Genomic DNA, 15955 nt, shown 5'->3' on the forward strand with positions numbered 1-15955 from the left:
ATCACCCCCAAACCACAACCGCGCCGTAACTCTCAACATCACAATCTGTATCTCGGATATCAACCTCACACGCTTCAATATCACCATCTGTACTTCGAGTATGATCTTCGTTTTACATATCGTTCTACATCGATTATTTTCGTTTTACGTAACGTTCTACCTCATTTATCTTCGTTCGAAATGACAATTATGTAATCTCTAATGTTTTAGAGACCATGTAATCTAGTACTAACGATAAATCAAATGAGTTTAATATCTTATTGACTCATTAAATCCATGATTACATCTGAAGAAAATATATATGCAAGTATATTTTCATAAAGATTGTAATTAGAAATTCTTTCGTATAAACTGTTAATGATGAAAATATTTTAACGGGTAGGTAGTACCCGAAGAATATTTAGATTTCACATTAATAAGTTACATTGTACACTCTTCGAATCTGATTCAACAGTCATCTACTATCCTACTTACAACTACCGATATACGTATCCGTTCACCACAAAATAACCATTTCCATTCAAATTTCATATTTGGATTTTGACCTATCAGAATCCAACAAGTGGCATAATGAAGAAAACATTGGATATAATATAATTTGTTAGAAACAAATGGATTAACTAATTGAAATATTGTTAAGATTCCACGCTAACTGTTCCTAGCTAACTATTCCTAGCTAACTGTTAATTCCGTATTACATTTTATTTATCGCAATTTAATTTAACGTCATTTAATTTCTGTTATTTACTTTTACGCATTTTAAATCAGGACACATGTACACAATACGTCGGATTAATTCTGAGACAATACGTTGTACACGGGTCATGATATATATTTATTTATTTTACGCACTTTAAATAACGGGACACGTATACAAGGTTTCGACTTATCATATCGACCCATCTATATATATATTTTTCGGAACAACCATAGACACTCTATATGTGAATGTTGGAGTTGGCTATACAGGGTTGAGGTTGATTCCAAAATATATATATGGTTTGAGTTGTGATCAATACTGAGACCAGTACACGGGTCACGATACGTATTAATTAATTTGAATATTATATATTAAACTATATACGAACTATTGGACTATTGGACTGCTAACTTTGGACAATTAAAATGAATTAAAATATTGATTATAACATATGAAACTAAACAATTCTTCAAGTTTGCCACTTGATTTCATCTTAAACCTCATTTGAATCTCGACGATTATAATCCGCGTTCAAATCTTTCATAATCCTTGAAAATACCTCAATCAAGAAGTTGAACCAACCGCACTTCATCTACGGAAGAAAATATTTATGCACCTGAAAAACTCTCGAACCCAAAGTCATAGTTTAACACGTACCACGTCGAATTCTTTATCATTTATTAGCAAAAACAACCTTACGATTCCTTTTCAAAGTAGCCAATTTTGTCACAGCTCCAGCAGAACAACTTCGACCTTTCATTCGAATAAAGTCTTATTATAACTTTGATATATACGATTGGCTTTCCTCATCGTTACAGGGGAACCTTTCATATTCCATCATGTTATCATCAGCGTTTAATCATCTAAAAACACAATTCTTCTGAAACCACCTCGGGTTGATAACCGATGACCCAGATCCGTTAACTTTGAGAATGCTGACGAAGCAGCATGTTGTAGATGGACTTAATGGCCAAAAGTTGAAGACAAAGAATGGAGTATTGGAAACACTCAATAGAAAATTTTGCACCAAAAAGTGGATTATGCGAAACTATGAAGGAAACCGTGAACAAATCACAAAGAATAAGTTTAACTTCAAAGAATCCAAATGATTCAGTGCCTGCTGAAACCGTTAGTAAGAACCCTACTCCTTATTCTAAACCTTCCCAGATGATATTCTTCATCATCATCTTATCTTAGATATTATAAGATATCTTCATATCCTCCGTTATAAGTATTCTCCATATATCTGGAGATATTTTCACAACTATTCTTATCTGAGATCATTTATCTCTCCATAATATCTGTGTTACAACATAAAAGAAACTGTGTTAGTTTCTAAATTCTGAAACCTTCGAGTTTAAAATAGGAATGTTTTGAAGCGGTGTTGGGAACTGATGCATGAGTTAGTATAATATAATGACACTTGATCAACGTCATTAGATTACAGTAATTCATGTTAAGTTTCTAATGGAATGTGACGATTCACAGTACCATCATCATGTGCCATGTTACATGGCTCTTACATTCTATCTAATCTCTAAACATATCAAGAAAATATTTCTTGAAGATTCGGTCTTTTCCCGGGATATTCGGGTAATCTGACAAATCAAAATCGTGCCATTACCAATTCTTTCTTAGAACATTAATTATGTTCATTTCGAATTTCATACCTATGAATTTCGGATCATTGCTCGCTTGACTTGAGGACGGGAAGAAGAAACGAAGGGACAAAGCCCCGAAATAAAAAAAAAAATTTGGAGTAAAAATCGCAGTAAATAGGAAAGAGTATTAACAGTAGATGATAATGATTATGGAAGACAGAAGTAGGGACATCGAAATATAAGAGAAAATATAAAACCCAATAACAACCCCGAAACTACAAATCGTGCATATCAATACGTATTGCCATGTAAAGGCACGGGAAAATTAATAACACTATAACCCCAAGATAATAGTAAAAGTAAATAAGATCCTCAGATGGTAGATGAAAGAGAAGGATGATAGATGTGAAAATTAAGAGTATATCAAGTATCAGAATGGGATGAAGCATATTGGCGAATGTCTTAAAGTAGGAATTAAGGAGAAAGAGTAGAAGATGTGAGTCGTGGAAAATAAGGAAACGAAGGGGTAGATTTATAGTGAAATATTCGACAGAGAAATCGAAACAGATTGCCGTATTAAATATAAAAAAAATCCGGATTGCCGAAGAACCAAATCTTATTACGTAAGATTTTCTTTAAATCCCTTAAATCCCGGAAATCAATAATAACTACGTCATTGGTTGAAATGAACATATTATTTACTCATTTCATTTTTTTTTATAGCTTCACTCGTGCGCTTCACATGATCGAATCGTTTTATCTATATCTCTCAAAAATGATAAAACTCCATTATTACCTCACATTCATCATGAAAACATTTTTACTGTTATCTATGACGACCTCTATCAAATTTCGGGGACGAAATTTCTTTAACGGGTAGGTACTGTAATGACCCGGAAATTTTTGACCAAATTTAAACCTTAATCTTTATAGGTTTCTGACACGATAAGCAAAATCAATAACGTTGAGTCTAGAAAGTTTGAAATCTATATTCGGATAATCAGTTACCCTTTGACCATGCCTGATGATTCACGAACAATTGATTATAAATAAATATATAGACATATAAATATATGTATATATAATAAATGTGAAATAGTAATATATGATTTAATTTCTTAAACTAAAATTTTAACATAATAAAATGATATGATAAAGTTGTTATATTAATTACTTTCATTATTAGTATTACCTTGATGTTATTATTAATAATAATATTTAAATATATAACTTATAGATAATAAATTAAATATATATAATTTGTTTAATTAACTAATAATATTGTTATTATTATAATTAGTGTTATAATTATTATCATTAATAAAATTACAATTATCACTTTATTATTATTATAATTAAATATCAATAATATTAATATCATTATTATTCTTAATATTATTTTGATTATTATTATTATTATTTTTTACAATAGTTATTATTAGTATTAGTATTTTATATTATTAATAACATTATAAAACATTAAAGTTTATGGATTATATACATAAACAGATTTATATAAATACTAATAAATATATATAAAATACAGATATAGATACATAATTTTATATACAGATATAGATATTTACGTGATGTTATTAGTTACCAAATTCTTTATCTTTTTCTATATTTTTTCTGTTGTCCTGTGAACGTTTGTCTACCATGATCACCACTACAAAACATCTATATACACACGATTTATCTCATCTATCTCATCTATATACTTACGATCATACATATACATATGCAGAGCATATGATCACCACCAATCACCACAACTATTTAAACTTCACTTCCACAAACTCATCGCCACCTTCACCCTTCTTCTACCTCTTCCATCATCGCCAATCACCATGTGAGATCACCATCAATCCTCACCATGGTTCACTAGCTTCGTTTGTTGCAACTAGAGTCGACTACCATCACCTTAAAATCTTTCTTCGCTACTTCACCACCTTCCATCGTTAAAACCCTTCACCTTAAGAACCATTGGCCAAAGTGTTTTAGTTTCTGTTATATTTTATTTGGTTACCAAAACAGACGCACACATCCACAAAACCCATTTTACCTTGTTGATAATCGATGTTGGTGCTGTCATATGATTTCTGATTCGAACCATAACTGTAGCCCCAAACTTACGTTTCTATTCCTATCTTTTCCTCTCCTCTTTTGTTTTCCTTAATTCGAATATTGTAGCCCTATTGATGCTGAATTGTTTCTGATTAAAACTGATGCCAGCAACAACTTTGTGTACCTGTTCCTTAACATGCCATACTACAACAATCATGATAATAAATATAGAATGATAATAAAAGTAAATGTTGATTAATAAGTGAGATAACTAGTGGCTGTGTTTTTTTTATATATTTCTTGTCAAATACTTTACATGTGGGGAAAAGCACACTTAAATGAAATCCTTTACAGCTCATCTTATATGTTTCCATATGGTTGTTAATTGATGGGATGATTATCGACCAACATGGGTCCAAGGAAAATAACGGATGGTTAATATAAATTTTTTTTTATGATGATTAACTAAGTGACGAAAGGATTGTGATATTGAAGACCCCCGTAACAACCAAATCACTCGGTTTTGCTATTTTTACAACAAAAACTGATAAGCTTGGGTCACGAATTTTTGATTAGGTTGTAGGGCCGAGATCCATGTTTGTTTCTTATTAGGCTTCAAGGTTAATTGGGCTGTAAAATTAATTGTGATAGTTGGGCTGGATCTTGATTGATTGGGCTTTTCAGATTGGATATAGAAAACGAGTTATAATAAATTAAACTGGGTTTAAGTCACAAAAACAAGGACAGCTGAATGGTTTGGATGGGAGTTGGTTAAGCAAGAGGTCTAGGGTTCGATTCTGGTCTAAAGCATTCTTTTTATTAAAAGGCTTGAAGGTAGTTTACTCAATTTTATTATTATTATTAACATTGTCATTACTAATATTATTATTATTTTTGTATTATTCTTAAGTATTAGTATTATATAGATATTAAAATCATTATCATAATTATCATTAACAGTAAAAGTAATATTTTACAAGTATTATTATTAATAACACTATTATTATCATTGATATAGTTATTATTAACATTATTATTATTTTTTTTTAGTAATATTAATTATTATCATTTTCACTAATATTAATATGACTTTAGTATTATTATAATTACTATTTTTAACAATTAACTGATATATATATATATATATATATATATATATATATATATATATATATATATATACTAATAAAATAAAAATGATATAATTGATAAATTAACTATATATAAGCTTATTCGACTACAATAATGTGTATTAATAAATATACCAATGATATAGGTTCGTGAATCTGAGGCCAACCTTATACTTGATCAATGATGTTATATGTATTTTTACTACAAAATACATTAGGTGAGTATATAGTCCCTTTTAAACTCTAAATATTTTGGGATGAGAATACATGCATTTTATGATTTACGTTATGGACACAAGTGATTAAAAATAAATTCTATGTTGAGTTGTACCATGGCATATTTCTTTATACTTGATAGCTAATATTTACATGAGGAATGTAAACGCGAATCCTGTTGATAGATCTATCGGGCCTGACAACCCCAACCGGGCTGGACGACCAGTTTTCAACGGTTGCACAGTACTTCGTTTTTGTATACTACACTTGGTACGGTGTAGCGATTATTTAAGAATATGCTGCGATGATTTAAATGTTAAGTATGGTTATCAAGTGCTCAACTACTTTTATATACACTTGCGAGTGTATTATGTTTATAAATATGAAATCTTGTGGTCCATAGTTATAACGCTGCTAGCATCAAACCTATATCTCACCAACTTTATGTTGACATTTTAAAGCATGTTATTCTCAGGTACGAATTAAGTCTTCCGCTGTGCATATGCTCATGTTAAGGACATTACTTGGATTCGATCATCGCGATGGAACCAAATGTTGATGACTTCGTCCAGGAGGATTAGGACGGGTTGTTAAACTATCCAAAGGCGTCAATGGACAACTTAATTTAGCACAAAAATCTCTACACATATAGCTTCTATCCGCACCCGAATCAAATAAAACGTAAGCAGATTTATTGTCAATAAGAAACGTACCCGTAACAAGCTCCGGGTCTTCCTGTGCCTCTGCCGCATTAATATTGAAAACTCTTCCGCGGCCTTGTCCATTCGTGTTCTCCTGGTTCAGGCAATTTCTAATAATGTGGCCCGGTTTTCCACATTTATAACAAACTACATTGGCATAACTTGCTCCGACACTACTTGCTCCGCCATTACTCGTTCCGATACCATTTGTTCCTTTAGTTCTATTAACCCCTGGTCCATAGACTTCACACTTCGCCGCGCTATGACCATTTCTTTTACACTTGTTGCAAAATTTGGTACAGAACCCCGAGTGATACTTTTCACACCTTTGGCATAGCTGCTTCTGATTGTTGTTGTTGCGGTTATTATTGTTGTTGGGATGATTATTGTAGTTGCTGTTGTTGTTGTTGTTGTTGTTGTTGTTGGGCCGTTTGTTGTAGTTGCGATTGATGTTGCGATTGTTGGGATAATTGTTACGATTATTGTTGTAATTGCTATTGTTGTTGTATTGGTGATTCTTATCACCGTTTTCCTCCCACTTTCTTTTGACTTGCTTCACATTGGCCTCTTCAGCAGTCTGTTCTTTAATTCTTTCTTCAATCTGGTTCACTAGTTTGTGAGCCATTCTACATGCCTGTTGTATGGAGGCGGGCTCGTGTGAACTTATATCTTCTTGGATTCTTTCCGGTAATCCTTTCACAAACGCGTCAATCTTCTCTTCCTCATCTTCGAATGCTCCCGGACACAATAGCCACAATTCTGTGAATCGTCTTTCGTACGTAGTAATATCAAACCCTTGGGTTCGTAACCCTCTAAGTTCTGTCTTGAGCTTATTGACCTCTGTTCTGGGACGGTACTTTTCGTTCATCAAGTGCTTGAATGCTGACCACGGTAGTGCATACGCATCATCTTGTCCCACTTGCTCTAGATAGGTATTCCACCATGTTAACGCAAAACCTGTGAAGGTATGCGTAGCGTACTTCACTTTGTCCTCTTCAGTACACTTACTTATAGTAAACACCGATTCGACCTTCTCGGTCCACCGTTTCAATCCGATCGGTCCTTCGGTTCCATCAAATTCCAAAGGTTTGCAGGCAGTGAATTCTTTGTAGGTGCATCCTACATGATTTCCTGTACTGCCAGATCCAAGGTTATTGTTGGTATGTAGCGCAGCATGTACTGCGGCTATGTTTGAAGCTAGAAAAGTACGGAATTCCTCTTCATTCACATTCACGGTGTGTCGAGTAGTCGGTGCCATTTCCTTCAAAATAGTCAAATGGAACAAGTTAATCATACAGAATATTAAGAGTAGTTAATAGTATTTCGTAGCATAATATGAACTCATTTATAAAAGCTTTTTCTTCATATTAGCATTTTATAAGTTTAAATTCTGGTAGTACCTACCCGTTAAGTTCATACTTAGTAGCTAATATACAATTCAACTACTACAATTCTATATGAAAAACTGATTGTAATAATATTTCGCGTTCAAACTTTTATACAGTATTTTACAAACTTACAATACCGCTTATTTTACATAAAGCATGAAATATAGCACACAATAACTTTGATACAAGATAGTTGTGAAGATAATTCTAGCTAGTACACAAGTCGTTCAGCAAAGGCAATAAAGACACGTAATTCATACGTCCAGAAACAAGTCATGCATTCTGGTTTTACTAGGACTACTTCCCATCCTTGGTCTTGTGGAACATAACTATTATGGTCGTTGATAAGACAGCGTGTTGTAACGTCGTCAAAGGGACGAGGGTTACGTAATGACCAACAGTCCCGTAATAACCTAAAAACCTCATTTCTTACCCCAATTACCGACTCCGTCACTTGTGGGAACGTTTTGTTTAATAGTTGTAGCCCGATGTTCTTGTTCTCACTTTGGTGAGAAGCGAACATTACTAACCCGTAAGCATAACATGCTTCTTTATGTTGCATGTTAGCCGCTTTTTCTAAATCACGAAGTCCTATATTCGGATATACTGAGTCAACATAATTTCTTAACCCGTTGCGTAAAATAGCATTTGGGTTCCCCGCAATATATGCGTCAAAGTAAACACATCGTAACTTATGAATTTCCCAATGTGATATCCCCCATCTTTCGAACGAAAGCCTTTTATAAACCAAGGCATTCTTGAAACGTTCTTCGAATGTCTTACAAACTGATCTCGCCTTAAATAGTTGTGCCGAGGAATTCTGACCGACTCTAGACAAGATTTCATCAATCATGTCTCCGGGTAGGTCTCTTAAAATATTGGGTTGTCTATCCATTTTGTGTTTTTATACTGTAAAATAGACAAGAGTTAGATTCATAAAAAAATACTTATTAATACAAGCAATTTTTACATATATCATAAAGCATAAGCACACTATATTACATATATTACACCACACGAATACAACTATCTTATTCCGACTCGCTCGTTTCTTCTTGTTCGGTTTTAGTTCGTTTTGCCAAGTTTCTAGGGATATATGATGTTCCCCTAATACGAGCCGTCGTTGTCCACATTGGTTTAGAAAAACCTGGTGGTTTAGAGGTTCCCGGGTCATTGTTACAACTTAAGGACTTCGGGGGTTGACGATACATATAAAGTTCATCGGGGTTGGAATTAGATTTCTCTATTTTTATGCCCTTTCCCTTATTATTTTCTTTTGCCTTTTTAAATTCAGTTGGGGTAATTTCTATAACATCATCGGAATTCTCGTCGGAATCCGATTCATCGGAGAATTGGTAATCCTCCCAATATTTTGCTTCCTTGGCGGAAACACCATTGACCATAATTAACCTTGGTCGGTTGGTTGAGGATTTTCTTTTACTTAACCATTTTATTATTTCCCCCACCGGTTCTATTTCTTCTTCCGGTTCCGATTCTTCTTCCGGTTCTGACTCTTCTTCCGGTTCCTCTTCGGGAACTTGTGAATCAGTCCACGAATCATTCCAATTTACATTTGACTCTTCATTATTATTAGGTGAGTCAATGGGACTTGTTCTAGAGGTAGACATCTATCACATAATATCAAACACGTTAAGAGATTAATATATCACATAATATTCATATGTTAAAAATATATAGTTTCCAACAAAAATGTTAAGCAAGCATTTTTAAAGAAAACACGGTCGAAGTCCAGACTCACTAATGCATCCTAACAAACTCGATAAGACACACTAATGCAAATTTTCTGGTTCTCTAAGACCAACACTCTGATACCAACTGAAATGTCCCGTTCTTATTGATTAAAAACGTTCCAAATTAATTGATTTCGTTGCGAGGTTTTGACCTCTATATGAGACGTTTTTCAGAGACTGCATTCATTTTAAAACAAACCATAACCTTTATTTCATCAATAAAGGTTTTAAAAAGCTTTACGTAGATTATCAAATAATGATAATCTAAAATATCCTGTTTACACACGACCATTACATAATGGTTTACAATACAAATATGTTACAACAAAATAAGTTTCTTGAATGCAGTTTTTACACAATATCATACAAGCATGGACTCCAAATCTCGTCCTTATTTAAGTATGCGACAGCAGAAGCTCTTAATAATCACCTGAGAATAAACATGCTTAAAACGTCAACAAAAATGTTGGTGAGTTATAGGTTTAACCTATATATATCAAATCATAATAATAGACCACAAGATTTCATATTTCAATACACATCCCATACATAGAGATAAAAATCGTTCATATGGTGAACACCTGGTAACCGACATTAACAAGATGTATATATATAAGAATATCCCCATCATTCCGGGACACCCTTCGGATATGATATAAATTTCGAAGTACTAAAGCATCCGGTACTTTGGATGGGGTTTGTTAGGCCCAATAGATATATCTTTAGGATTCACGTCAATTAGGGTGTCTGTTCCCTAATTCTTAGATTACCAGACTTAATAAAAAGGGGCATATTCGATTTCGATAATTCAACCGTAGAATGTAGTTTCACGTACTTGTGTCTATTTTGTAAATCATTTATAAAACCTGCATGTACTCTCATCCCAAAAATATTAGATTTTAAAAGTGGGACTATAACTCACTTTCACAGATTTTTACTTCGTCGGGAAGTAAGACTTGGCCACTGGTTGATTCACGAACCTATAACAATATATACATATATATCAAAGTATGTTTAAAATATATTTACAACACTTTTAATATATTTTGATGTTTTAAGTTTATTAAGTCAGCTGTCCTCGTTAGTAACCTACAACTAGTTGTCCACAGTTAGATGTACAGAAATAAATCGATAAATATTATCTTGAATCAATCCACGACCCAGTGTATACGTATCTCAGTATTGATCACAACTCAAACTATATATATTTTGGAATCAACCTCAACCCTGTATAGCTAACTCCAACATTCACATATAGAGTGTCTATGGTTGTTCCGAAATATATATAGATGTGTCGACATGATAGGTCGAAACATTGTATACGTGTCTATGGTATCTCAAGATTACATAATATACAATACAAGTTGATTAAGTTATGGTTGGAATAGATTTGTTACCAATTTTCACGTAGCTAAAATGAGAAAAATTATCCAATCTTGTTTTACCCATAACTTCTTCATTTTAAATCCGTTTTGAGTGAATCAAATTGCTATGGTTTCATATTGAACTCTATTTTATGAATCTAAATATAAAAAGTATAGGTTTATAGTCGGAAAAATAAGTTACAAGTCGTTTTTGTAAAGATAGTCATTTCAGTCGAAAGAACGACGTCTAGATGACCATTTTAGAAAACATACTTCCACTTTGAGTTTAACCATAATTTTTGGAAATAGTTTCATGTTCATAATAAAAATCATTTTCTCAGAATAACAACTTTTAAATCAAAGTTTATCATAGTTTTTAATTAACTAACCCAAAACAGCCCGCGGTGTTACTACGACGGCGTAAATCCGGTTTTACGGTGTTTTTCGTGTTTCCAGGTTTTAAATCATTAACTTAGCATATCATATAGATATAGAACATGTGTGTAGTTAATTTTAAAAGTCAAGTTAGAAGGATTAACTTTTGTTTGCGAACAAGTTTAGAATTAACTAAACTATGTTCTAGTGATTACGAGTTTAAACCTTCGAATAAGATAGTTTTATATATATGAATCGAATGATGTTATGAACATCATTACTACCTCAAGTTTAGTAGGTAAACCTACTGGAAGTGACAAGAAATGATCTAGCTTCAAAGGATCTTGGATGGCTTGAAAGTTCTTGAAGTAGGATCATGACACAAAAACAAGTTCAAGTAAGATTTTTACTCGAATTAAGATAGTTTATAGTTATAGAAATTGAATCAAAGTTTGAATATGAATATTACCTTGAATAAGAAAGATAACCTACTGTATATAACAAAGGTTTCTTGATCTTAGATGATTACTTGGAATGGATTAGAAAGCTTGGAAGTAAATTAGTAAACTTGAAGGGATTTTTGAAGTGTTCTTCCTATGATGATTATAGCTTGATTCTTGAAGTGATTTTTGATGAATATGATGATTAACTACTGGAAAAATACGTTCATAATAGTGTGTGTGTGTGTTGAGAGAGAATTAGAAAGAGAATTGGAAGTGAAATAGAGTGAATGATGAGTGGTAATTGGTGAGTGGTGAGTGGGGTTAAAAGGAGTTCTAGTTAGTTGACTAGCTCATGGTAGAAGTTAAAATTGATTAGTCATACATGACATAATCAAGAGTGGAATCCCATGCTAGTTCCTATTGGTATATACTCATAGTAAGTACGTTTTGAAGCTGTGTATAATACGGGTAAGAATACGACTAGAATTCTTGATGAAAGAAAAGAATGGAAAAGTAACTGTAACCATTTTCGTTAAGTATGAGTGTTTTGATATATGTCTTGAAGTCTTCCAAAAGTATTTTAATACATCTAAATACACTACATGTATATACATTTTAACTGAGTCGTTAAGTCATCGTTAGTCGTTACATGTAAGTGTTGTTTTGAAACCTTTAAGTTAACGATCTCAATTAATGTTGTTAACCCATTATTTATTATATCTAATGAGATGTTAAATTATTATATTATCATGATATTATGATATATTAATATATCTCAATATGATATATATACATTTAAATGTCTTTACAACGATAATAGTTACATATATGTCTCGTTTCGAAATCCTTAAGTTAGTAGTCTTGTTTATATGTATATAACTCATTGTTAATATACTTATGGAGATACTTACTTATCATAATCTCATGTTAACCATATGTATATCCATATATATATCGTCATGTCGTTTTTACAAGTTTTAACGTTCGTGAATCGCCGGTCAACTTGGGTGGTCAATTGTCTATATGAAACATATTTCAATTAATCAAGTCTTAACAAGTTTGATTGCTTAACATGTTGGAAACATTTAATCATGTAAATATCAATCTCAATTAATATATATAAACATGGAAAAGTTCGGGTCACTACATGGATTACATACAAGGATAATTGATGTAATTGTTAACAAAGTAATAAAACCTTGGATTACACGCAGTCGATAACCTGGTGTAATCATTAAACAAAGTATTAAAACCTTGTTACAGTTCGAATCCCTAATTAGTTGGAATATTTGACTTCGGAAATAAGGTTAATTTGACGAGCATTTTATAATTATAACCGATGGACTATTATGGACAAAAACCAAATAGGTATCAAATAAACCAGGACAAAAGACAATTAACCCGGGTAACAATTAATTAAAATCAAAACGTCAAACATCATGGTTACGGAAGTTTAAATAAGCATAATTGTTTTATTTCATATTTCATCGTACCTTTATTTACTGTCATTTTAATTACTGCAATTTACTTTATCGCAATTTAAATTCTGTTACTTATATTATCATCATTTATCTTTACGCTTAAAATATAAAATTGACAAACCGGTCATTAAACGGTAAAAACCCCCTTTTATAATAATATTACTATATATAATTATATATATTTTATATATAAATATAGTTGTTAAAAATATAGCGTTAAACTCAGCTAGCTTCCTGTGGAATGAACCGGACTTACTAAAAACTTGTGTAAATTGTATCATATTTCGTAGTAAAAATATAGTATATTTCGTATACACCTCGCACTACATCAACCATATATAGATATTCTATATAATCAGAATCTCATTCGATATCCGAAAATCATTTCATATCAAAATTCTTTAACTGATCGTGAGAGATGGATCCTACACCTAGTTTGGATTCCATTAGTTCCAGAAGCAATTTCGAAATGTATATTGAAGTAGACTCCAAAGTCAATGAACCTGAAGTGTCTCCACCGTTTAGCTATTTTTCTTTCTAGAGGAAATGGGGGTGGGTCCGAGACTTACTCACTCGATGGAGGAATGAAGAAGGCGAACCCTACCGTGAACCAAATTTACCTCATAACATCGAGGAAAATGATGTACTCACCGGTGAACCTATACGCAACACTGTTTTCACCCTTCTTGCCAAAAGTTTCCACCTCGAAGGACGCATTACTGCGATCTCAGAAAATATTCAATCTCTACTTCCGAATACCAATCGAAGGGGAATATTAGAAGAAGTTAGGGAACTTCGAATTGATAATCATGATTTATCGAATCAGATGAGTGGGTGGATAGAAATGATAGAGGGTAGAATACAAACTATAACAACCCTCACTTTTCGACTTCCGATTTTACTAAAATACCTAGAGTTGTTATATACGAATAAATTTAACGTTGACCGAATAAACGTACGCTTAAAATAAATAATATAATTATAAATATTATAAATAAGATTATGATATATAATATAACATAATTACATCAATGAATATATATATAATATTTATATTACTTTTGTTATTTAGTTAATAGAATATATAATTAACTAAATAATAAATAATATTATAACATTTATAAAACTAATAAAAACTATAAATTAATAATCATAAATTTTAATTATTATAAAAAATAAATATAATAATAATTTTTATATAAAATTCGTATTTAATAATTAAACAAATATAGAAATAAAATGTTTAGAAATATATTAAACAATTTTTTTTTTAGAATTTTATACAAAATAAAAATAAAAACTATATCTACTTTTAATAAATAAATACAAAAATACAAACTACTTTTTCTTTTAAGATTTACTTTTAATAAAAATACAAACTACTTTTCTTTTAAGATTTACTTTTAATAAAAATACAAACTACTTTTTCTTATTTTAACTTTTAAGATTTACTTTTAATAAAAATACAAACTACTTTTTCTTATTTTAACTTTTAAGATTTACTTTTAATAAAAATACAAACTACTTTTTCTTATTTTAACTTTTAAGATTTACTTTTAATAAAAATACAAACTACTTTTTCTTATTTTAACTTTTAAGATTTTACTTTTAATAAAAATACAAACTACTTTTTCTTATTTTAACTTTTAAGATTTACTTTTACTAAAAATACAAAATACTTTTTCTTATTTTAACTTTTAAGATTTTACTTTTAATAAAAATACAAACTACTTTTTCTTATTTTAACTTTTAAGATTTTACTTTTAATAAAAATATAAACTACTTTTTCTTATTTTAACTTTTAAGATTTACTTTTAATAAAAATACAAACTACTTTTTCTTATTTTAACTTTTAAGATTTTACTTTTAATAAAAATACAAACTACTTTTTCTTATTTTAACTTTTAAGATTTTACTTTTAATAAAAATACAAACTACTTTTTCTTATTTTAACTTTTAAGATTTACTTTTAATAAAAATACAAAATACTTTTTCTTATTTTAACTTTTAAGATTTTACTTTTAATAAAAATACAAACTACTTTTTCTTATTTTAACTTTTAAGATTTTACTTTTAATAAAAATACAAACTACTTTTTCCTATTTTAACTTTTAAGATTTACTTTTAATAAAAATACAAAATACTTTTTCTTATTTTAACTTTTAAGATTTACTTATTTTATTTTAATTTTTTTTTACCTAACATTTTCAACTATAAATACCACATACATTTCTCATTTCAAACTTACACCTTAATCTCTCATTTCTCTCTTAAGAACTACTTCTAGTTGATATCTCGATCACTTACTTGCTTTACTTTCCTTTCTTGCGTGGAATACTTCAACTGCTATTTAAGGTGAGTTTCATTACTCCCTTTTTATATATATTTTTGGGCTGAGAATACATGCATTGTTTTATAAATGTTTTACGAAATAGGCACAAGTACTAAAACTAATTCTATGTGGGTTTAAACGAGAAATATACCCTTAGCTTGGTAACATTAAACTACCTGTCTATGTACGGTAGGCGCGAATCCTAAAGATAGATCTATTGGGCCTGACAACCCTATCCTGACTATGGGATGCTTTAGTACTTCGAGGTTTATATAACACACCTGATTCGGTGTACTTTCAGAGGGTAAAACATGAACGTTAAGGCTTGTTACCGGGTGCCTACAACTTATAGAATGCTTTTATACACTTGCTAGTGTACGGATATTCATGAAACTGAAATCTTGTG

Source organism: Rutidosis leptorrhynchoides, chromosome 5, assembly GCF_046630445.1.
Source record: "Rutidosis leptorrhynchoides isolate AG116_Rl617_1_P2 chromosome 5, CSIRO_AGI_Rlap_v1, whole genome shotgun sequence".
NCBI lineage: Eukaryota > Viridiplantae > Streptophyta > Magnoliopsida > Asterales > Asteraceae > Rutidosis > Rutidosis leptorrhynchoides.